The 24,701-nt window shown below is 38.4% G+C and overlaps 1 protein-coding gene across 6 annotated transcripts in view; it reads left to right on the forward strand.

The window, feature by feature from the left end:
* The window catches only part of MAPKAP1 (MAPK associated protein 1), a 172,460-nt gene that overhangs the window by 55,908 nt on the left and 91,851 nt on the right, over positions 1 to 24,701 (forward strand). The window lies entirely within an intron of this gene.

Genomic DNA, 24,701 nt, shown 5'->3' on the forward strand with positions numbered 1-24,701 from the left:
TCATTGAGAGTCTGGTCCATATTCTTATGGGGTTCTTCCCCTCAAATGTGTATCACTGGCGTTTAATGCAGCTACTAATTTCTCCCTCTCTAACACAAATAGGTCAAAGAAATGCTGGCAGAAGTCAGTGCATCCCCTGACATTTAGTCATGAGGGGATGAGGAGGAGTGTCTGTAACTGACCTTGTTAAAAAAAAAACTGCATTGCCTATGAAGCTGTGTTATCTGACTGAGCACTGCAAACGAGGGAATCCAACCAGGATAGATTTCACTCTGTGGGTCCCCCACTCCCCTTTGTGTATAACAAGCCATCCACTAGTCATTACTCTGCTCACTTTCTTTATGTGGTTTATTCCTTTCCCCATCTTTTGGCTGTTTTGGTTTTTTTGTTTGTTATATTGTGAGCTCTGATGCAGGCACTTTGCATTCCTGTATATTGGTCCAGTGCTAATGCTTAGCATAGTGTGGGCACTCTTGTAATATCAGTGAGGATAAGTAAGGAGAGAGTGTGGGCCTTCCACTACTTCTGGGAAGGAACCAGCCACCTTGCTTCTACTGTTAGGATGGGAGTGCTCTACTTATTTCCCCTTCCCTGCTTCAAATATCTTTATGCATTTTAAAAAAATGTTCCCCTAGGACTTTTCTCCTTCCTGCAGGTGACATAGGGATAGAGTGTAGTGGTATTGTAAATCTGGAACTTTTGTTTCAGGGAAGGTCAGTTGGATCCTATACAGGTGGGGACTAATTCACATGAGCGTGTACACTCTGTTGTCGTATTCCTCGGTTAGTGACCTGGTTTAGCAGGACTACCTTTCTCCTAGGTACAGAGACAAGGTAGGTGAGGTCATATCTTTTACTGGATCAAATTCTGTCTCTTGAGCTGCATAGAGCTCTTCTTCAGGTCTAGGGCCAATATCCTGGGACCAGTACAGCTACAAAAACAATACAATACAACATTTTTCCTAGGTAGTTCATCTCACCACCAGTAGTAGTAGTAGTAATTTATTTGTGTCATGGGCAATGTTTACAGGCCCAGATTAGGGCCCCATTGTTTGGTGCTGTTCAAACACACACGAAGGCATGGTCACTTTCCCAGAGACCTTACATTTTGAGAAGGTGTAAGAACTGGGTGTGACGAAATCTGAAGAGGGGGTGGAAATAACAGACACAGGAATATATGGCCACATCGACTAGATTGTGCACCTCTTGGTAGTTCATTTACATGTTACACTCCAAGAAACCAGCTAAGACTCACTATTGTTGATTTATGCATAGAAGATGTTCAGATGTTCCAGTGATGGGTGGCGGTATAAAACCCTAAGATTGAATAAGTTTTAATGGATTTAAATAAAATGAATATCAGCATCTCCCACTGGCCACACATTTAGTGCTAATGGGTAGTTACCATCCGTGCCTTTCTCTGCTTGAAGGTTCTCAAAGGCCTAGATTGGTTTGAGTTTGGTACACAGTTGTAGATGTAATTCTCAGCTCTAATAGGCAGAATTCAAACTGCTGCCGGTGGTAACATCATCCAGAGAGTTGTGTCATGGTTATTTTCAGGCATCATTTTCATTTAACTTGAGCGTAACATTGTCCTACCAGCATTTTTAAAGTTAGGAGACCTCATTTTTCCTCAGCTCAGTTGTACCATCCTCACAGGCACTTTTCAGAATAAGTAGAGAATAATTCAGGTACCCTGGCTAAGAGTAAAACACATGAGAAGGTACTAACGTGTATGGATTGCACGGAGCACATGAGGCCGCTACCTTCGGATACACTGTCAAGCCGGGGTGGCAATAACCGCCTCCCCCCAAGTGCGGTGCTGAGTAAAGTATTAGGGCCTGGTACAACAAACCTTCCAATGTGTAATGACCATTGATTTCACTGGACATCATCACAAGATTGGGTCCTTGGTGATTTGGTTGAATTATTTTTTATCTCATTACAGCAATTACATGTGTCTTTCCCTGGCTTAAATTGGACACAGGTTTAATTGGATGGCTGTTATTACTGGTGCTTGTTACATTTGTGAATATTTATAATCCCTCTTTTTCCCCCTGAACAAATTTGTTTTAAAACCAGACAGTCTAGGTATTTTTACTTTGAGGGTGGAGGTAAAGGAGAACTTGAAAATGATTTTTAAATGAGAGAACTTTCTATTATATTTATCTGTCTAGAGGCCATAAATCTGTTTCAGCAGATTAAATACTGACTACTTTATAAAGCCCTGTTTTCTCAAACCCCTTATCAGCAGCACTTGGCAGTAATCACACCTAAGGAAACTTGTAATTTTCCTCAAGGAGGTGACACTGACAGAATTAAAAATGAAGGGGCCCCCTGAAAAGCCAGTTCATTACAAATTAACAGTGGTCCTAGCGAAGCAGTGGGCTAAGGCGTGTCAAATAGCGATATGGATAAAGAAACCCAGCATTTTAAGCTGTCAGAGCTGGGAGCGTAGCTAGCCTTAGAACAAATTAATCACATATTGTCAACGCAAAGTTGCATCAAATTAACACATCGGATTCCAGCATATTAATGTGAGAATGCTTTCACCTGATTATTACTGCAAACCATTGCCACTCTCTGACTGCAAAGATATAATTAAATTGCTAAATAGAAAGTGCATATAATATCTCTGCATGCATTTAGGATGCATGAGCTGAAAAGATCACAGCCTAGTAAGTGACAGTTTCTATTTGTAGAGAGAAAATCTTTACTTTTTTTTTTCCCTTTTATTTACTTGGGAGTACTAGAGTATGAAATTAGAAAAGTTAGTTGTTGTTTGCACCCTGTACAACTTAGGTGAAATACAGGTTTAATTTAACTGATTTGCTACACTGACTATAAGTACGTAATTACCTTTACTCCATATTTGCCCTGCAAAGAAATAGAATGATTTGGCACAATAGCCTAAGGTGTTACAAGGCTATAAAAATAGTCGCATATCTGTTACAAGAGATGCTGCTGAATGTTTCAAGAGGGGTCACTGTTCAGTTTATTTGGAACTGGACTTTGCCCTTAAAATTTGTGGAGATCAAATATAATCTAAAGAAGGGAAAAGTTTGTTACATAGTCCATGCATATTAAAATATCTGGGCTTGCCTCTGAGTTCAGTACTCTCAGAAAATCTGTCTTGGACTGAATGAGAATCCAACCGAAGATACTCAGTGTGTCTGTCTTACTGCTTAAAAAAAGGTACTTCAGGGAGAAATCCTAACAGTATGTTGGTAAAGAATTACCAGCTGAGAGCTCCTGCCATTTTATTCAGTGGACTTTGGAATTTCATGGCCTTGGAAGGACAGGTGGTGTCTTGACCTACGTCTCTGCACTCTTTTTCAGCAGTGCATTCCTTCATCTCCTCCCTCCCTTTCACTCATTCCACCTCTGACTTCATGTTCCCTTTCATGCCTTATTCCCCAGATAGGAAGAAAATAAGTCAGAATGGTGAGGGTGAATAGTGGGCACACGGGGTGTGGGAGAGGCTTACAGGTATTCCTTGAAATAAAGGGATGGGAAGGTGGCACACAGGGAGCTTGTGGGAAGAGGGCATGGAGTGATGCAAAGAGCCCCTGGTGTTTGCAATAGGCTTAGCCTACGGAAGAACAAAGTGAAAAGCCCTCTTGTTTTATGTTAATATTAACAACTGAGGAAGGGAAGGCATTCGCTTTCTTGAGTGTGATTCAAGAGCATAACATAAGAATGGCCATACTGGGTCAGACAAAAGGTCCATCCAGCCCAGTATCCTGTCTGCTGACAGTGGCCATTGCCAGGTGCCCCAGAGGGAGTGAACCTAACAGGTAATGATCAAGTGATCTCTCTCCTGCCGTCCATCTCCACACTCTGACAAACAGAGGCTGGGGAGGTTTTCAAGGAGGTTTTGCCACCTTATTCTGCCAAGCTGAAGTAGTTCTAGTATATTATGCTCTCTTCTTGCCTCTTTCTATGTCCCTGAATCCCCTGAAAAAAGTTATTTTGTGCAATGTCACTCAATTTTTTCCTTTTAAAACCTATTATTACCTCCCTCAGATTACATCTGAAAATCACATTCAAACACACTATTATTTGCCTAAAGGTGGATGAATAGTTTAGCATTGTGGAATTTAGGCAGGGTGCCAGGCAGTTAATATATTTTTCCTGTCAAGTGATAAATGGATATTGAATACTCTGTCCATTAAACTGTCCAGGGGCACCCCTTTCCTAGTCTCAAAACACCTTTGGGTGTGTTGAGTGCGGGAGTTTCCATGATCTCGTTACTTCCAAGAGAAACGTCTGTGAGTGACATCACAGTGTCAGCTAAGTAATTTTGTCCGATGCTGTTACTACTTGATAAATTCCAGGCATACTGTTCTTTACGATGGCTGCAGCAGCCGATTCCAGTGTGGCTCATTGAAACATCTCACTTTTCCACAAACTTTTGAGTGCACTCTTGTGGGGGAGTTGCCAGACTGAGCAGTCCATCTCTCCAGAAGGTCTGATTCAAGAAAAACTACCGGGCCTATGTCAGAGTGAAAACCTGCAAGATGGCCTATGCAGCTCTTGTAAATGCTTAGGTGTTTGTCTCCCCTGTTTTTTAGCCAGGAGGCTGGTTTGCTTTTTAGGAGACACTCCTAAAAAAGTACAAAAGTAAGCAATTTCACTGTACTTGGATGACGACACCTCTGAATTTGTTGGTTAACTTGCACTACAATTGGATAGGTTCAGATGAGATACAGGCATCTTGCAGAAAGCATTGTCGTTCATGCAGGATGATACATTGACAGCAGTGTTGCAAGACATCTTAAAAACAACTGTGTAATTCTGACTTTGCTGTATCTCCTCTAGTTTGTGATCAGTGTGGTAGGGCAACATCAGATTGCGTAGCCTCTGTTCCAGTTTGATTTGAGAAGGTGGCTAGCCACGAAACATAACTGGAAAGATTAAAAGCTGTTAATAGCTTTAAAATTACATTTTGTATTATCAGGGAGGAACAACAATAATAGTTTGTGTTAGTGTTTGGCATGCTTTTGGACCTTGAGAAATTATTATAGAGGAGTGAATAGTAACTCAATAGTTGAGGTTTCATTGAACTCTTCCTTTTACTGAGATTTAAATCTCTTCAGAATGACCCATTTTACCACTGGAATGATCATGATGATGTTTCTTGTTCCATTTTAAATATTCTAAAGAAATAGTAAACGAGTGTCAATATTGATTCCCTTTGAAAGATTTAAAAACTCCTTGTGATACTTGGCCCTGCTTGTGTCATCATCTTCATATCCCCATAACATAATAGCAAGACTATACATAGATATGAGATTCACTTGCTTCTGTGTATCTTAATGTGATCTCATGCAAAGTTATTTTTAAAAGCCATATTTGTGGGGGTGGAGGGATGAAGAAGCTCTAAAACTGTTCTGTTAAAACTAGTATAGAACTGGAGGGACCTCAAGAGGTCGTCTAGTCCAATCCTCTGCACTCAAGACAGGTCTAAGTATTATCTAGACTATCCCTGACAGGTGTTTGTCCAACCTGCTCCTAAAAATCCCCAATGATGGAAATTTCACAAATTCCCTAGGCAATTTATTCCAGTGCTTAACCACTCTGACAGTTGAGAAGTTTTTCCTAACGTTCATCCTAAACTGTCCTTGCTGCAATTTAAGCCCATTGCTTCTGTCCTATCCTCAGAGGTTAAGAAGAACAATTTATCTCCCTCCTCCTTGTAATAACCTTTTATGTACTTGAAAACTGTTATCATGTCCCCTCTGTCTTCTCTTCTCCAGACTAAACAAACCCAGTTTTTTCAATCTTCCCTCATAGGTCATGTTTTCTAGACCTTTAATCATTTTTATTGCTCTTCTCTGGCCTTTCTCCAATTTGTCCACATCTTTCCTGAAATGTGGTGCCCAGAACTGGACATAATATTCCATTTGAGGCCTAATCAGTGTGGAGTAGAGGGTAAGAATTACTTCTCATGTCTTGCTTACAATACGCCTGCTAATACATCCAAGAATGATGTTTGCTTTTTTTGCAACAACGTAACATATCATATTTAGCTTGTGTTCCACTTTGACCCCCAGATCCCTTTCTGCAGTACTCCTTCCTAGGCAGTCATGTCCAATTTTGTGTGTGTGTAACTGATTGTTACTTCCTAAGTGGAATAATTTGCATTTGTCCTTATTGAATTTCATCCTAAATACTTAAGACAATTTGTCCAGATCATTTTGAATGTTAATCCTGTCTTCCAAAGCACTTGCAACCCCTCCCAGCTTGGTATCATCCACAGACTTTATAAGTGTACTCTCTATGCCATTATCTAAATCATTGATGAAGATATGGAACAGAACCGGACCCATAACCGATCCCTAAGGGAGCCCACTCCTTATGCCATTCCAGCATGACTGTGAACCACTGATAACTATTCTCTGGGAATGATTTTCCAACTAGTTATGCACCCACCGTATAGTAGCTCCATCTAGGTTGTATTTCCCTTGTTTGTTTATGAGAAGGTCATGCGAAACAGTATCAAAAGCCTGACTAAAGTCAAGATATACCACATCACCTGCTTCCCCCCTATCCATAAGGCTTGTTATCCTGTCAAAGAAAGCTATCGGCTTGGTTTGACACAATTTGTTCATGACAATTCCACGCTGCTGTGAATTATCACCTTGTTATCTTCCAGGTGTTTGCAAATTGATTGCTTAATTATTTGCTGCATTATCTTTCCAGGTACAGAAGTTAAGCTGACTGGTCTGTAATTCCCCGGGTTGTCCTTATTTCCCTTTTTATAGATGGGCACTATATATTTGCCCTTTTCCAGTCTTCTGAAATGTCTCTCGTCTTCCATGACTTTTCAAAGATAATTGCTAATGGCTCAGATATCTCCTCAGTGAGCTTCTTGAATATTCTAGGATGCATTTCATCAGGCCCTGATGATTTGAAGACATCTGACTTGTCTAAGTAATTTTTGACTTGTTCAATCCCTATTTTAGATTCTGCTCCTACCTCATTGTCACTGGCATTGACTTTGTTAGACGTCCAATCGCCACCAACCTTCTTGGTGAAAACTGAAACAAAGAAGTAATTAAGCACCTCTGCCATTTCCACATTTTCTGTTGTCTTTCCTCCTCATTGAGTCATGGACCTACTCTGCCCTTGGTCTTCCTCTTGCTTCTAATGTATTTGTAGAATGTTTTCTTGTTTCCTTTTATGTCCCTATCTAGTTTGATCTCATTTTGTGCCTTGCTTTTCTAATCTTGCCCCTACTTTTTTATGTTATGTTTATATTCATCCTTTATAATTTGACTGAGTTTCCACTTTTTGTAGGACTCTTTTTTTGAGTTTTAGATCATTGAAGATCTCCTGGTTAAGCCAGGGTGGTCTCTTTCCATACTTCCCATCTTTCCTATGCAGGATAGTTTGATCTTGTGCCCTTAATAATGTCCCTTTTGAAAAACTGCCAACTGTCTTCAATTGTTTTCCCCGTTAGACTAACAGTGTCTGTTTCTTGAAAGGGGAGCAGTCAGTTTCAGTTTCTATAACTTATTTCATCCTTTTTCTTCTGCAGAAAGTCCATGGAGGATTGTTTGTGGAGGACAAGGTGATACAGATATAGGGTGAAGGGATAGCTGAGGATTTATGTGAGGAGCCAAGGAGGGTGCTTGGTCATTGGGTGCCAGGTAGCCCTCCTATAGACCTTACATGCCAATCCTGATGAAGTTTCTCTCTCTTAAAAGGAAATTCGCCATCGAAAAAATGTTTACTTAACTTCAAGGTTGCTTTACACTGGATATAATCCCTACAAATCAAATCACCAGTTAAGGCAGCATTAACACGCTGACAACCTTACTTAGTTTGGTGGAAGTAAAAGGTTTTTGCTATAGAGGTGAAAAGTGTATGGATGTGTTTGGGTATTGTGTTGTTGGGTGTTAAGGCGTGAATTGAGGTTTGGGTGGATGTTACTGTTTCCTTATCCAGTGATTTCCTTGATTTTGACTGATAGTGTTGGTAGGAAGTGCACTTCAGCAACCTTAAGTCTAAGTTACTGGCATTTGTTATGTTGGAATAAATAATAATTTTCCTTGAATGGGTGAATTTCAAATAATGTCTTGAAATAAAGACACTTGTGAATAGAAGGCAGGAGCTCATTAAATGCTTCTGAACTATCCCTATAAATAACCAGAGGTTTTCAGAACATTTCAGAAAAATGCTCATTTCTTTCAAAACGTGCGAAGCCTGCACTTCTTACTATGAAACATTATCAGAACTGTTGAGAAGAAAGGAAAAAAGGCCAATTATAATGAAGAGTAGAAAATAATTTTAATGATTGTACAGTTTGGGGATGGATCTGATGAGGTTAAAATATTTCCAAACCAATGGTCATTTAATTATAACTAGTTTAATTAAAATAAAATTTTTAAAATACATTTTATAAGACAGTCTAATTTCTTGGTTGAGTCATATTACATTTTACTCTGTTTAATTGATTTTCATCTTGTGCCTAGTAATTGTCTTTCACTTAATTATAAATTTTGCTCCCAATGAAAAATATGTTCACAAGTTAACATTCTTATGTTTTATTAGCAAAAGTATTAAAATATCTCTTTTGCAATAGGCTTGAAGGTTTTATGTCCAGTATATTACAGGAAAATTTAATCCATTTTACTTATCTCAATGTCCTTTTAGGTTGATCTGCGGAACATTTTAGGCCACATGTTTATCCAGCTCTTTGTGTTTGAAATGCAAGTTTTTAAATTGTGACACCAGGTTTAGGGGCCATAACAACTGAGATCTTGGGACCATCCAATAAAGAACTATTCTGCTTAAATGCAGTTGCAATAGAGAGTCTGTTCTTGTTTGCATTAAAGCTGATGTTTTCAGGATCTTTAACTTGGCTGTTTCTGAACAAATTGTTTGAAACAAGAATAACTTAACCACTTTAGTTCAGGCCTTCATCACCCACTTAAAGGAAAAAAGTACATACTGCCCAACTACGTTAATAACATTCAAAAGTAACTATACTAAAATTCAATATTCGTATAATTTGCAGTATCCCTCTTTCTTTCAAAAACAGCTGATAAATAGCCTCGGGTAGTATAAATGTGATGTGTTCAAAGACAGTTAGCCCTATTTACCTTTTAATTTAAGGATGACTCTGCACCCCATCTGGCTTTGATGTCCTAGTTTTGCAGTTTGCCCCCCATTAAAAGTGTATTACTCTGCCTTCCAGTGCATACAGCATGTGTTCATTTGCATGCCTGAAACAGAGGGAGGACTGTCTTGTCTGTCTGTATTTCTCTTGTTAGCACAAATTCCTTTACTTAAAAAAAAAAAAGGGGGGGGGAGGTATATGGAATATTTGTCTTAATCGTCTTTGGAAATACCAACTTATTTGTGTTTAGTATGGTACCTTTGCTGTAACTGTCAAGAAGAAAACTCCAGGGAGATACTGGAGTACAGTTTTCTTAGAATAAACAGAAAACATACAATATACTACAGTTTAGACAAAACTATGAAACGTTGCCGCCAGCTTTAGCATCTAGTGGCTATCATGAGTTTATCCAAAACCTTTCTACTCCTGTTAGTAGGAACACTGGCTTAAGTCTAGAGGAATCTTTTGTTGAAAAACAAACTCTTTAAAGCCCCTTTTTACATTCCTAGCATTCAGAATGTTGTGTGTCTTTTTAGATTTGGCTGCTGAAAAAATAAAGGGGCTTTTTAACCCCCTCATCGACAAAACACTTCTGAAATGGCCCAGCAGACAATATTTTAAGTGTGATGGTGTTCGAAATACAAAACTTCCTAAAGTTAAACTCCATACATGTGTTGCAGTATTGGTGCTAATCTTTCATTGACACACAAACTAGTTAGACAAGGGAGTGAAGCAATGTCACTTTTATTGGACCAACATTTGTTAAGCTGGTCTCTCTCACCAACAGATGCTGGTCCAATAAAAGATATCACCTCCCCCACCACGTGTGTCTAATATCCTGGGACAGATCTGGCTACAGTTACACTGCATACACAAACTAGATGACAATTGGTGATAACAGGAGCATTTGCTGTTGTAGAGAAAGTTCATTTAAACTTACAAGTTATGAAGGATGAAAAATACTGATAGTATTGCAGCACTTAGTTGGGCTGCGGGGGGGAGGGAAAATAAGAGTAAACTAACCTTTATACAGCCAGTCCCAGACTTCTTCCCCCAAAGTGCAGTAAGCTGTAATTCTGAAATAAGGTTTCTGCCACATGCAGAATTCAATTAGTCAAAATGGCTTTCAGCTTGAAGTGATTTTACTGTCATTCCCAGATAATCTAGCCCTCCTTTAGCTCAGCAATAGTCATGCCTTGCATCTTTTATCCCAAAGCACTTTACAGACTTCTTACAGGTATCACTTTTACACTAACATGCAACCACCTCTTTGGGGCAAAATACTTAACAATTGAGAGTAGGAAGTGAAAACTTATCCCAAATTCATTTGTAAGTGTAGAGTAAATGTATGGCGTTAGAATGTAATTATCAGAGAAGGATTTAAGCCAAAATATTGGAATGAAAATCTTGCTCTTCTGAAAAATGCTATGAGAATTTTAACGACCAAACATAGCCAGGACCTCAGTTTTCTTTCATCTCAGCAACAATGCAGGAATTATGGTGGTATGTTTATTTTGAGTGTGTCTATTATGCTATGTAAAATGTACACATAAAGTAGGCAGTAAATATTTCCTGCTTGCTTGTGGTGGTAGTGTATTCACTAAACATTTGAAATAAAGGTATTAATACTATAATATTAGTAATAATCTATGGTACACGTTCTATCTGGTGAATACAGTGCTGGGCACTTCTCCCACGGCAGTTAATGAAAGCTGCATGTGTAACTTTCTGGACCCAACAGTCGTAAAAATGGTTGACAACACTTCAATTTGGCAAATAACATAGTATTGGCACCTGCAACAGCAGCCTGATAAAACTCCAGTCTCGGATTTCAAGTTGGTTCAAGCTACTAGTGAAAGACTGAATAGAGTCAGCTGTGGGAAATTTGTTAAGCTGCTGTTGTATCTTAATTAAGCAGTCAGATTTTGGGAAGGATAAATCCTTGGTTAAAAACTCTGTTGCCGATTCAAGGAAAGTTGTGAAAGTCGTGGAAATATCCCTAAAACTAAATCTTGTGTTGCAAATCTTCTTATCCTTTTTTCTGCATGCTGTAATTCTCTTAATTAGTTACTCTTTTGTCAGTCCGGAAACAGTGTTTTATTGCCAGACAGGGTATTTTTTGTGTCCTCCGGTCTTCTTTCTTGTCTCCATGCTCTGTAAACTTAAGTCCTTATTTATGGAGGTTGGGGGAGGGAGGGGGAGTGATAGTCCTATTTAACAGCATGAAGCAGGGTGGATAAAAATCAATGACTAAATAAAGTTTTAGATGTTTTCATTTAAATCCAATTTTTTAATTTAACATAAATGCAGGTTTAATTTTTTAAAACAAATTGAAATTAAATTTGAAATTGACAACTTATGTTAAAGCCTAAGCTTATTATAATATATGAAATCATTTAAATTGAATACAAAATAATATTAAGCAGTAATGTTTGATGAAAAGTTTTTTAAAGAAAAAAAACTGGAAGTCAGTGGTTAAGCGCTTGGAGCCAAAGTTTGTTGAAGTGCTAAACCAGCTTTTCACACCAGTAGCTTCTTTTGCAGGTGCAGACTGAATATTTTCTTCATTCGACTTATTCAACTAGTTCCATAACATGATTAGTACATGCAGTGGTAATAAACCAGTTGGGAGTTGAAAGAGCAGGAAGCTTGTTTTTTTTTCTTCTTGCAATCTGTGAATAAAAGCTATGACTGAAAGTGAGTGGATGGGATCTGTTCTAAAATCTTGAACATAATCAGTTCAGTTCATTAACTATAGGTAATACTTCCTTTATATAAAAAAATCTATTTGTTTTAAGCGCAAAACATTTTTGATAAACTTGTTCTTATCTTTTCAGCACATTTAAGGAAGTTATATTTAATTTTAAAAATATGAAATGCTGGTTTTGTGCATTTAATTTATTTGAATTTCCATCTAAATAGATCTTGAGATTAAATCAGAAAAAAATTAATCTGGTAAATAAGAAATGACATACACTATTTTAAACATTATAAAAATGTGAAAATTAAGAATCTGAATATGTGTAAGTTAAGATATAGAATTGCTTAAATAAATGTATAGATATGGCATATCCTTGAGGTTTGCAAAAAGAAGCACTAAATTTAGTGTAACGTCCTATATTTAGTTGCAAATCAACATATTTTAATGGTTGGCAACCACTGAGAATCAACCTCTCTTTAGGAAAATAACCAAAAAGTACAAATGCAAAACTTGATTAAAATGGTGATTTAAATCAAAGTTTCCTGCTAGCTAATTTTAAATCTGTGATTTAAATCACTTTGATTTAACGCATTCCAGCCTGGCACAAAAACATTTATTCTCAGTTAGCATCTGAAGACAAGAAATAGCATCAAGAAAGGATCCTTCAGCATGTGACCTCAAGTATGCATCTTTTTATATAAGGAAGAAAATGACTTATCTTCAGTGTCCCATAAAGTGTTACTTGCTTTCTTGTGAATTGTAGGAATAGCCCTGGATTCTCTCTTCCTCAGTGCTTAGGCCAAAAAGCTTTGTTGATCTTATTACCAGATCCATAACTGTACAGATTCAGTTTGAAAAATTTATATTTAGCCTCATTGCCAGATAGGACCTCAGCAGATTGTTACCAGGATTATTTATTGTAGACTCCACATCTTTGTAACTTGACACAAGTTTTATTCGTGATGCCAAACCTACAAATATATATTAAATAACCTGATGGTCTGCTTCCTAGTGTGATGTACAGCTTTGTGGCTAACTAAAGTAAGAAGCAGTTAGTGTTCTCAAACATGCCAGACACGTTTATTACTAACACCATCCCTCTGAAGGAGGGCAGTGTTAATTCCTCCACTTTACAGACAAGCAAATTGAGAGACAGTGTGATGAAGTGACTTGGCCTGCGTATCCCTGCCTTGATAGGACTTGTGTGTGAGTTGTTCCTTTCCCTTCCACTCTCAGTCTAATTAATATGTGAATCTCTTTCCATGAGCTGCAAAATCCTAGATTAAAGGACAAGGCCACCAAACCCCATTTCAGCTCTCCCCAAGCTGAGTCGATCCCTACAGGTATTGCAGGAAATAAGGACCTGTCTCTGGTAAGCAGCCCAGCTGCTATTCCATTCTCAGTCTCTTAAATACCCACTCTGATACCTTTTAGTTTAAGGATTTGAAAATATCCTGCTATGGTAATGTCACTAAGCACCTCAGAACATATTTCGATATGAAAACCTACCTAGGTTGGAGATTCCAGTTAATAACTTAGAGGAAAAAATTGTTTTAAAACTTAAAAGATTAACTATTAAAATTTTAAATTGAGCTCTGGGGGGAAATGATCGTCTAGGTATGCATTGTAAAAATGATGAGATTTCAGGCAAGTTTTACAGATGATGAATTTTTCTTCTTTTTCAAGAATAATTGATCCTTTCTTTTATTAAGCTGGGAACCCTTTTAATGAGGCTTGCTTGGTTTCCTAAAAAGGAACCGTATCTAAGTGTGTGTAACCTCAACCGTTGGGGCTTTTTGACAGAAAAAGATCAGTTAGCTCATCACTGCTCCTTTTTAGTACTTAGACCTTAAATATTTGTTTATTGTCGGAAGTGTACATCTTTGCTACTTTAGGTTACCTTTAAGAGTCAACTTGCTTTTCTTTGTTGTCCTCATTGTTTACTTCAGGATGAGGGGAAATAATTAAACAGAACATCTTTTCCAAGCAGCTGGAGTCAAACTCCAGCTGACTGCAGCACCTGTGAACACTGTACCTCTGCCTCAGGGCTGAGCGGTACAATGCCAGCCGGGGACATGGTGACGATGTGTTCAGAAGTGTACAGATTCGTCGTCGTAATGCCCCTGCCCTTCTGTGAGCTTCAGATGGCAAGAATGTCAGTGAATGCAAAGTGTCTGGTTTAGACTAATTAGAGGGATGATTTGTGAAACACTGGCTATTTATTTAATTAATCACCAACACAAAGCTATAAAACCCATATTTTAAAAATCCCTGTTAGTTTGCCATGTGGTTAATAGATTGTGGCACATTAAAAAGTGACATGGTGATGTATTTAAAATGTTCTACCTAAGATTAGCTAATGTCCTCAAGGAACTTGTGCTGTGCTTTATGCAACGGTAGCATAGGATTAGAGTCTGAGACCTGTTCAAGGACTGAATATTTGTAAAAGCATTTATCTTTTGAATAGCATCTGTTCATTAAAATATCTCATGGTATATTTCTAAATATACAAATAATGTTTATGATGTAGTTTTTAATTACAAGTTTTTGTTGCACTTTGTTATTACGAAGAATAATTATATTCCCCAGTATTAAATCATAATGTTTATTGCCAAGTAAAATGCAAATAATTCTTCCACCGTACACCATTCCTTTCCTGACGTATGTAAACAGTGAGATTAGCATCATTTAACTAATGCATTTTTGTGGTGGCTATAACCATCATATTTTGATAAATCAGAATATGCATTCCATTTTCCAGCAGCACTGTTGTAACTGAATAGGTCAGGGCATAATATCCCTAGGTAGTTGAATACCATCTCAGCTAAACTGAAATTCAGCCCTTTGTGGAAGGCCGGTACAAGCCCTGGGTGTGACTTCAGTGGTGTGTAGGGCTTATGCAGGCCTGCTGCATGCAAGTGTATTTCACTCCTGGTGAAACTCCATTTGGGGATGGCAGGAGACAAGATGGACTGGACTTGCCTAAAACTGGTATTAGTATTAAAGCAACTGAGACCTCTTGTGCTCTAACTGGGGATTGGTTTTTCCTTTTTTCCGATGTGTGTTTTTCCCTCTTCCAAAGGGATTTGACAGAAGAGAAGTGTAGCAGGAAATCCTCCTTATACCACTTTTTAAGTAAACAGTTTTTAATTTAAGGTAAATTGTTTAAGTAAGTACATGTTAATAGGATTGGAATATGCCTCTGTTATATGAATTATAGATTATACCTTGCTTTTAGCTTCCCAGATTTATTAAACTAGAGCAGGGGAAAGCAATTTGGAATGTTTGATTATATCATTATATATGTAACGTACCTTTGTTTCCCTGATGGTCTATATGAAAAACAGTTCCGGTGGCAGCTTGTAAGGAAATGGTCCAGCTCTGAATGTTGGTTTTTTCAGCTCGATGTTGTATAATTAACTGGTACATTCAGAGGAAGGCTAGAATAAAACATGAGTATGTTAATACAGCCTGGAGCTGATGTGATAGTGATCATTGCAGTGCAGATAAAACATTTCTTATCATTGTCGTTGCCTACTGGAGCCTTTGGAACAGCTGGCCCTTTAATTGAAAAATAGTGTGGTGCTGTACAAGGCAGAGATGCTAAATGAAGTCCACAATTTAGAATAAAAAATAAGTTATTAACCTTTTATTTAAGTATTCAGACTTTGTTATGCTTTGTATAGCAGGAAATTACTGGGTTAAATTTTTATGAACAGTGACAGCGTGAATGAGATGAATTAAATGAGAATGTTAGTGCAATTTTACAGACATTCTGTATACATTGCAGCGAGAGAAATGATGGTCTGTTTGTCGGGCAGAGGAGCAACTGTTGAGGGTTCATTTTAGTACTCGGTTCTTTGAACTGCCAGACCAGAGTCCAGTCACTCTGTTTAACTTTCTTGGAATTTACAGCTACTTCAGGTAGCTGACTATAATAAAAAAAAATTTAAAAAAAAAGCATCATCATCATAGTAATTAATGAACTTGTCACTTAGTGATAAAATGCATTTATAGTGGGATTACCACCTGTTGAAAAAAGTGCCATTCCCATGTTTCCATGTGTGGTACAATGCCATGCGGAACACAAGAGCTTAGGAGGGAAATGCAGTTATTCTGTGTGTTCATGTGAACACTGGAACCTAGAGACATTCTGAGCAAAACTGACTTATTTAAAATGAGCAGACATTTTCATAAGACTTGTTTAGATAATATGTAAATAAGATAAGAAAAAAAACTGTCTAGTCAAATTATTAACCAACATACTGTAGTGACCTTGCTTTAATATACTGCAAATTACTCACTGCACCAGAATCCACAGTTCCCAGCCACACTTCATTTTCCTGGTTTGTGTTGGTGTCTTCTAAGAATGCTCATGTATTTAGGACGAAGCCCTTGTTTGTATTGTGCTGGCCACTATGATTCCCATCTCAACCAAATGCCAATAATATCTTGATGCCACCGTATGTTCTACCAGATGCGTATACAAAAACATTTGAGAGTATTTAAGCATTTTATTGGGTTAATAGTTCATATCTTTATTTTTGACACACATACCCCCCCCCAAAAAAAAGCTATTTTATCTTTTTTAAAACAAATTATTTCTGCTACATTTTTTAATCCTATTTCATTACTTTTGTTTTTTATTTAAAAAATTATTTTTCAGAAATCTATGGTGTAGAAAACTGTGGCTTTCATTCACTTCTACCTACAAAGGGATTGTACTTTTAGAGAAATAAGGTCTTTGTTGATTAAACATTTCACTTTGGATCGTCTGATCTGTTGGCCCTGCTGTTTATGTTTAAAATTGTATTTGTTGGAATTCTGCTTGATCTATTGTTTGTTCAGTGCATATATTTGTAACTTTTTCTGTATGTTGTATAAATACCTATTGGAATGAGTTATATATCAGGATACAAACTTTATATATAGTACAATATGAAATAATCCTGTCACTTAAAACAAAAACATTTCTTTCACACAGTTTAAGAGTCAGAAAAAAATTTGCATTTGGAAAAAGATCTCTGTTCCTATTTTGTCTAATGTTTTACATTGTTTGCTAGGTGGTGAATCATGAATTTATACTGATCGAGCAAATAAAGTAGTAAGCTCATTTGTGCCAAGGCCATCTAATTAAATGCTAACTTTGAGTAAGCTGGATGTGCATGAAAGATTAATTTTAAGAGGTTTTTATGACTCACTAAGTAATGATTCAGTAAAATCTGTGAATTATATCATTAGAACATCTAATGTTAAAGTGATATAATATTTAGTCACAGAACTCTGTTGTGTAGGAAGATGCAGTAAATTATTATTGTTTAAAAACTGATCATATTTTTCTCTAGGAAATGTTTATGGACTCTATTTTAATTTTCCACCATGAAACGTAGTAAAATATAGCCCAAAAATGAGATGGGTAAAACACAAATATTTTCTCTTTGAATATTTCTACAGCTTTTCATTTATCCAAATACTTATGAGCTGTTTTTAGGATTAAGTTGTCCTTGTAGTAGACTCAATATTATACCAAATTTCCTATATAATTTAGGAGAGTATTAATAGCTGTACTGTAACTGTTTCAAGAGATACATCATCAAATAGAGAAAGGTATACGTTCTTTAGTGGACTTTCATTAAAAAGTTGGTATTGTATCTTAAAATGGTTCCTTGTATTACAAGAATTGATAAAGTTTGTAATATGTGATTCTTTATGGTTTTAAAATCTTATTTTTATATTTCAAGTATACAAGTGTTGTTATATAAAATGATTTAATAATGTAGAGGTCCCTAAAACTGCATGAGGCTGATGGAATTTATTCAGTATAAACTGTTTCTTTGATGGTGTCGTCATTGTAGTACACATAGATTGTATAATTAAACACCCAAGCTAGTAACATTAGGGGTCAAATTCGACATAAGCTATGAAAATTCATAGTGGAGTTTCTTGTTCTGTCCTTAACTCTTTCCACTGTGTCTAGCTATTGCAGAAGTATGTATATGTAGTAATATGCTGCTTACACTTTACAATAAACCCGATCAACTATGGAATGCCCTTACTACGTATCCACAGATTACTGAGGAAATGATCCTTATTTGGCCCCTACCATAGTGTGGTTGTGTTTATTTCAGGCAGTGTTTAATATATGGTTCCATGTGAGCAGAGCAGCTCTGTGTACCAAATCACTGTTTGAGGTGGAAGTTCCTTGTGTGTTAATTGGGAGCAGCTTTTCTAAACTGAATAGATACCACATTCATTTTTAATCCCCAAGGTAAGTAAATTAGTAGCCAGTGGCCTGTTTAATTAAAAAGTCTTATAAAACAAAGAAGAAAATTTCACTAACTCAGTAAGCTGCATTGTTCAGCAGTGCAACACTCAAACTATGGAAGTGTAATTCCTAGATAGCAGCAGAGAAGGAGAGTTGCAGGATGCCTAGTCAGAGAGGGATTCTCAGTGTTTTCAGTTGTTAAAGGAGTTAAATAAGTAACCCTGTTTTTTAGAGGGGGAAGCTGAGACACAGATGCTAGGTGACATGCTCAGGATCACACAGCAAGTCAGTGGCAGGGCAGAGAATAGAACCAGAATACTTGATTCTCAACCCTACACTTCAGCCACTGGATCCTGCTGACTCTGATAAAACGTCACAATCAGCGTTGTCCACGCTGGACGTGTTAGAGAAATGTAAAATTGAAATTCTCATCTGAGCCCAAGTCTGATATAGTGCATGAAAACTGTGGGTAGCAGAAAGCAATATTAGTCTTTTATTTAATAAACAAATGTGTTTGCATACATTCAGTTTAGGTTGTGACTCACCTACTTAAAGGGTGGTGAGACCTAATATCTCTAACAATAAAAGCTTAGTGGAAACAGGATGTGTGATTCCTAGAATATTAACAAGATATTTTGTCAATTTTATTCCAGACTTCATTTGTCAGGATATGCAGTGTCCAGTGACAAGCTAAAAGAATTTTTTGACAAATTAACTATGCCACAGGTGACAGATCAGAAAAATGTTAATTTAACAGCCTCTTTGTGCCTTCCAGATTTATTGAAGGCTATTAAGGACACTCCAAATGGTAAGGCCCCTGGCCCTGAATGGATTTTCCGTTGAATTTTATACAAAATCTGTTAATACGTTTTGATGCAACTTTTTTGAATGTGGGTAATCATGCTTTATTTCTTGGATTACCTGAGCCTTTATAGCTATAATCCACTTCTCTAGTTGGGAGCAAAATCCACGCTCACAGTATTGACTGTAATCTGGGTCTGAACGATTCCTCCTGAACAAGTGAGCTTATATAAACCTCAGCAAGTAATTGAGACTAATAGAGCTGCTTGCATGAGTAGTATTTTGCAGGATTGGTCTAAGCACATGAATCTATTCACCCATGTAGAAGCATTCCCAGGCACGTGCCACATGCTTCTGCAGGATCAATGTGCACTGGAATTATGCATGTTCAGGCTTAGTTCATCTAGTCCAATATCCTTTTCTGACATTGGCTAATACGTGATGCCCCAGAGGGAGGTGCAAGAATCCTTATGCCCTTGAGTTAGTGATTGGGGTATGCCCTGACATTGTGAGCTATCCCGTCCTCTTTAAATGTTTTCATTTAAAAACATCCCATTTCTAGCCCTTGTAGTTGTAAAGAACCTACCAAATGTGAACCTTGTGTATTCCCTCTTCATAAGGCCCGTAATAAACATGGGACATTTTTCAGATATTTTTCACCATTGCTAGTAGTGGTTCAGCTCCACCAGCATTAACAGAATTGGGAACTGTAGTGTATATGAGACGCCACTTTTTTAAGCCCCATGTCCTGTGCCTGGTAAATGTTTGTGATAAAGGATTCATGGATGTCTGTAGCGGATGGTGCTTAGGGTGACCAGATGAGAGACATGAAATATTGGGACATTGGGTGGGGGTCACCAGCAGAGCAAAAAAAACCACCAACAACAACAAAAAAAAAGCCGCCAGATCATTGGAAAAATTGCTGGGGGCTGAGCACCAACTGGCAGCTCCCCACCCCGCCCTCCACCACACCAGCTCACTTCCGCCTCCCTGAGCGGGCTGCCACGTCCTGCTTCTCCCCCTTCCCTCCCAGCACTTGCGCTGCCGTAAGCTGATTCGCGGAAGCCTGGGAGGGATGGGGGAGGAGGAGGAATGCGCCGTGCTTGGGGCAGGGATTTGGGGAGGGATCCAATGAGGCAGGGGCAGGACGAGGCCGGGGTTGAGTTGGGGGTACGAGCCCCCTCTGCCAGTGCGCTGGAGTGCAAAATATCGGGACAATCCGTGTCCCAACCAAACATCAGTCGGGATGTGGGACAAACAAGTAAATATCGGGACAGTCCCAATAAAATCAGGACGTCTGGTCACCCTAATGGTGCTAGGCAAAATCTATAATGAAGTATAATTAGAGAAAGAGATTTGGGGCGGGGAAAGAAGATATGTTGGGACTGATAATCTAGAGAGAGATGACGAGGGAAGGGGAGAGAGAAGGAACAGATGAAAAGATCCTGAGGGGCAGTGCAGGAAATGTTACCCAGGATGTGTGATGGGGAAGAAGAGAATGCAGGGGCAGCAAGAAGGAGGAAGGTCTAACACAAGCATGAGACAACATAATTTGAAATATATTGTACAGGACTTTTGACAGTGTTATAATAACAATAGAACACAATAAACAGGGCACAGATGAAACCCAGGACCAGTGAAATTAAAAGGGAAAACTTAATTGACTTAAGTGAGGCGAGGATTTCACTCCACAATGGTCTTTCTCTTTTAAATTGCAGTAGACAGCAGTGCAGGTATTTTACATCCTGACTAGTTCAATATAAGGTGGATGATCAGGCCCATATGGGCCTGTTAAAATGTCTGTTGATTAGATTAAGAGCAGAGATAATGTAGTAGTGGCTAAGGAAATAGTGTCCCCCCTTTTTGCCTTTTAATTGAAGTACCACTACCTGCGCTCCGCCCCTCTGCTTCAGAGTGTAACGTTTTGGGCTCAGCAGCAGAGAAGGAACTAAGAGGGGTCAGACTACATAGCGCTATTTATACCACCCATGCGCGGGGAAGGGGAAGTGCACATGTGCAGTCCAACGGGCACTGCTGTTGAAGATCTGACTCCAGTCCCGAAGGCGCTGCCACACCTACAGTAAAGCACGCTTGGGGGGAGACATCTCAAAGAACCTCAGTTACTGCACAAAGTGAGTAGCCCTCTCTTCTCAATTTGGGGTATGCAGAGGTCTTCCAGGGGGTACATCCACTCACCTAGATATTTGCCTAGTTTTACAACTGGCTCCATAAAAAGCACTAGTGAAGTCAGGAAAAACTAACGTTTCATACAGACAATGACTTGTTTGTACTTCTCTATGTGCTGCACACTGAAATGTAAGTACAATATTTATATTCCAGTCTATTTATTTTTAATTATATGGTAAAAGTGAGAAAGTAAGCAAATTTTCAGTAATAATGTATTGTGACATTTTTGTATTTTTGTCTAATTTTGTAAGCAAGTAGTTTTTAAGTGAGGTGAAGCTTGGGGGTATGGAAGACAAATCCGATTTCTGAAAGGGGTACAGTCATGTGGAGAGGTTGAAAGTGTTGTTCTGTTGGGGGCTGGGCTGAAGACATGGCAGTTTGTGTCTTGGAGAGTAAAATGTCTGGTACAGAGGTCTGTGAGGGGACATGGGAACACTGGACCTACCACTAAATGCTTTTAATACCTTCACTAGCTGTTTTTATCTTGGAGTGAAAATATAAAAATTTACACTTAATTAAAAACCTTTACTTGACACTGTCTGTTTCCTCCACACTGACAGCTCTTACCAGTGCACCTAGCAGAGGGCCAGTGGTTATCCAGACAGACTTATGGTCCTGTTCATATTTTATTAAACTCTTTTGAATCTAGCCACGTTCTTTCTTTTAAACAGATGTGTCAAGTTTCTTCTGTACCTTGAGTTTGTGGGGGAAGAAGATAGCTATACTTATAAGTAAAAAAAAAAAATGATTCAACTTCATTGTGTTTGGGCAGTTTTTACAATACTTACACGCTAATCTACCATGAATGTGAAAGTACTTTTTATTTTTAAGTTACTCTTACTTTTATAACTTAAAATTGTATTGACATGCCCAATGATTTTATAACAAGAATATGTTTTATACTCCCAGCCTACGTGTCCAATATTGAATCCTCTTATTCCATTACTTAAAGCAAGAATTCCTAATAATTAATTCTAACGGTGGTTTCTCTTCTTGGTATAAAGCAAGGATATTATCCTGATGTCAGTTAATTTGTGGGATGGAATTGTGAAATCTTTTTGCCACTTACAAGATTATTAGCTTAAAAATAGAGTCCTATCAGCTATAGATTAAACATTTTTCTTCTAACATAAACTTTATTGATCTTTGTTGCTATATTCTTTACGTTTTAATTAAGTCTTAATCTCCCTGATGCCGAATAGATTTTTTTAATACAATAAAATGCAGTGATGGTTGTCTCCAAATAGTTTTAAGTGGTTAGAAGTGGGCTCAGTTATATATTGGTTTTGGACTTGCCTTGACACACAGAAATCATCTTTTATTTATTCTTAAGCAACACTTAACCTTCATGTCTGTTTTACAATCCTGTTTCCTGGTGAAGTGAAGAGGTGGTTATGTTTGTCCATCTGACTTAGGTACAGCCTTAGGTACAGGTATAGGTTTCTCATGGTTGTAAAAATGTGTACTGTCTGTTGCCACTCAGTGTAATCTTCCTGTGGGGCAATGTTTCTGAAATGTTTGCATCTATGAGATTCATGCATGTTATGCGTAGTTCATTTGTGTTCTATAAGTATCTGTTGGCATAGCCTGCCTGACTCCTCCTAGCCATGATGCCCAACTCCCCTTCCTTCTTTCTATTTTGATATGAAAGCCAGTTTCCACTTCTTCCCCCTTTTTATATATCCTGGGAGAGAGAGACCCCTTGCATGTTGACCGTTTAGATCGTTGTGCACCAGAGTGGTGACCCTTGGACTCTCTTCTGAGAGTACCAAGAGTATTCACTTATAGTCAAAGAGGGTGGGGGTGAGGAGGAGAAGAAATGAGACAGGCCATTTCTGAGGTAAACTGGAGGAAGACCATGGAGCATTTAAAAACAAAGTGCAGTTTTGAACTGTATCTTGAAATGATTGGGAGCCAGTGAAATTATTTGAGGGCCAGGGTGATGTGGTTGGGCTTCTTTGTACCCTTGAGATAACAGGCAGCAACATCCTGCATGTGCCAGAGTCAGGGCACATGGGTTGCCATTGAGAAGGGAGATGCTACAATTGAGGTAAGAGAGGATTAAGGCAGTGCCATACGCAGTATTGCAACAGTCAGTTGTGATAGGTGAATTTGCAGGGGTAGAAGCGGAGGACAGAAGCAGAAGTTTAGAGTCAAGGATAATGCTAACATTGAAGACTGGGATGGGAAGTTGCTTTGGGAACATAGGTAGGGTTCATAGTCGTTCTTGATTGAAGATCTGGTGGTGGTGGAAATGTTGAATGTTTCCATAAATGGTTTTCAGTTCTCATAGGAAGTCACATGAGATCACTGCCCTTGTGAAACTAATCTTTCACATTTGTTTATATAAACAACCTAAAAACTGAAATTATTTAAATTTGCATAGTAATTCCACATAGAAAGTTACAGTAGTACATTTTAGTTCTAGCTACTGTAATGAACATAAGAACTCATACTTAGATCAGACCATTGGCCCATCTAGCCCAGTATCCTCTCTTCTGACAGTGGACAGTGCCAGATTCATCACAGGGAATGAACAGAACAGGACAGTTTATCGAGTGATCCAGCCTCTGTCATCCTGTCGCAGCTTCTGGCAGTTGGAGTTTTAGGGACACCTAGAGCATGGGGTTGTATCTATGACCGTCTTGTCTAATAGCCATTGATGGACCTATCCTCTCTGAACTGATCTAATTCTTTTGGCCTTCACAACATCCCATGACAATGAGTGCCACAGGTTGACTGTGCACTGTGAGACGAAATACTTCCTTATGTTTGTTTTAAACCTGCTCCATATTAATTTCATTGAGTGACCCCTGGCATTTGTCATGTAAGGGGTAAATAACCCTTCCTTATTCACTCTCCCCCCTCCCCCATCCAACTTCCCGTAGTCATCTCTTTTCTAAGCTGAACATTCCATTCTTTTTAATCTCTCCTCCTGTAGAAGCTGTCCCATACCCCTCATCACTTTTGTTGCCCTTCTCTGTACTTTTTCCAATTCTAATATATCTTTTTTGAGATGGGGCAATCAGAACTGCATGCAGTATTCAAGGTGTGGGCGTACTATCAATTTATATAGTGACATTATGATATTTTCTAAGAACATAAGAACGGCCGTACCGGGTCAGACCAAAGGTCCATCTAGCCCAGTATCTGTCTACCGACAGTGGCCAATGCCAGGTGCCCCAGAGGGAGTGAACCTAACAGGCAATGGTCAAGTGATCTCTCTCCTGCCATCCATCTCCATCCTCTGATGAACAGAGGCTAGAGACACCATTCTTTACCCTTCCTGGCTAATAGCCATTTATGGACTTAGCCACCATGAATTTATCCAGTTCCCTTTTAAACATTGTTATAGTCCTAGCCTTCACAACCTCCTCAGGTAAGGAGTTCCACAAGTTGACTGTGCCCTGTGTGAAGAAGAACTTCCTTTTATTTGTTTTAAACCTGCTACCTATTAATTTCATTTGGTGACCCCTAGTTCTTGTATTATGGGAATAAGTAAATAACTTTTCCTTATCCACTTTCTCCACATCACTCATGATTTTATATACCTCATATCCCCCCTTAGTTCCTCTTCTCCAAGCTGAAGAGGCCTAGCCTCTTTAATCTTTCCTCCTATGG

Source organism: Gopherus flavomarginatus, chromosome 17, assembly GCF_025201925.1.
Source record: "Gopherus flavomarginatus isolate rGopFla2 chromosome 17, rGopFla2.mat.asm, whole genome shotgun sequence".
Classification (NCBI taxonomy): domain Eukaryota; kingdom Metazoa; phylum Chordata; order Testudines; family Testudinidae; genus Gopherus; species Gopherus flavomarginatus.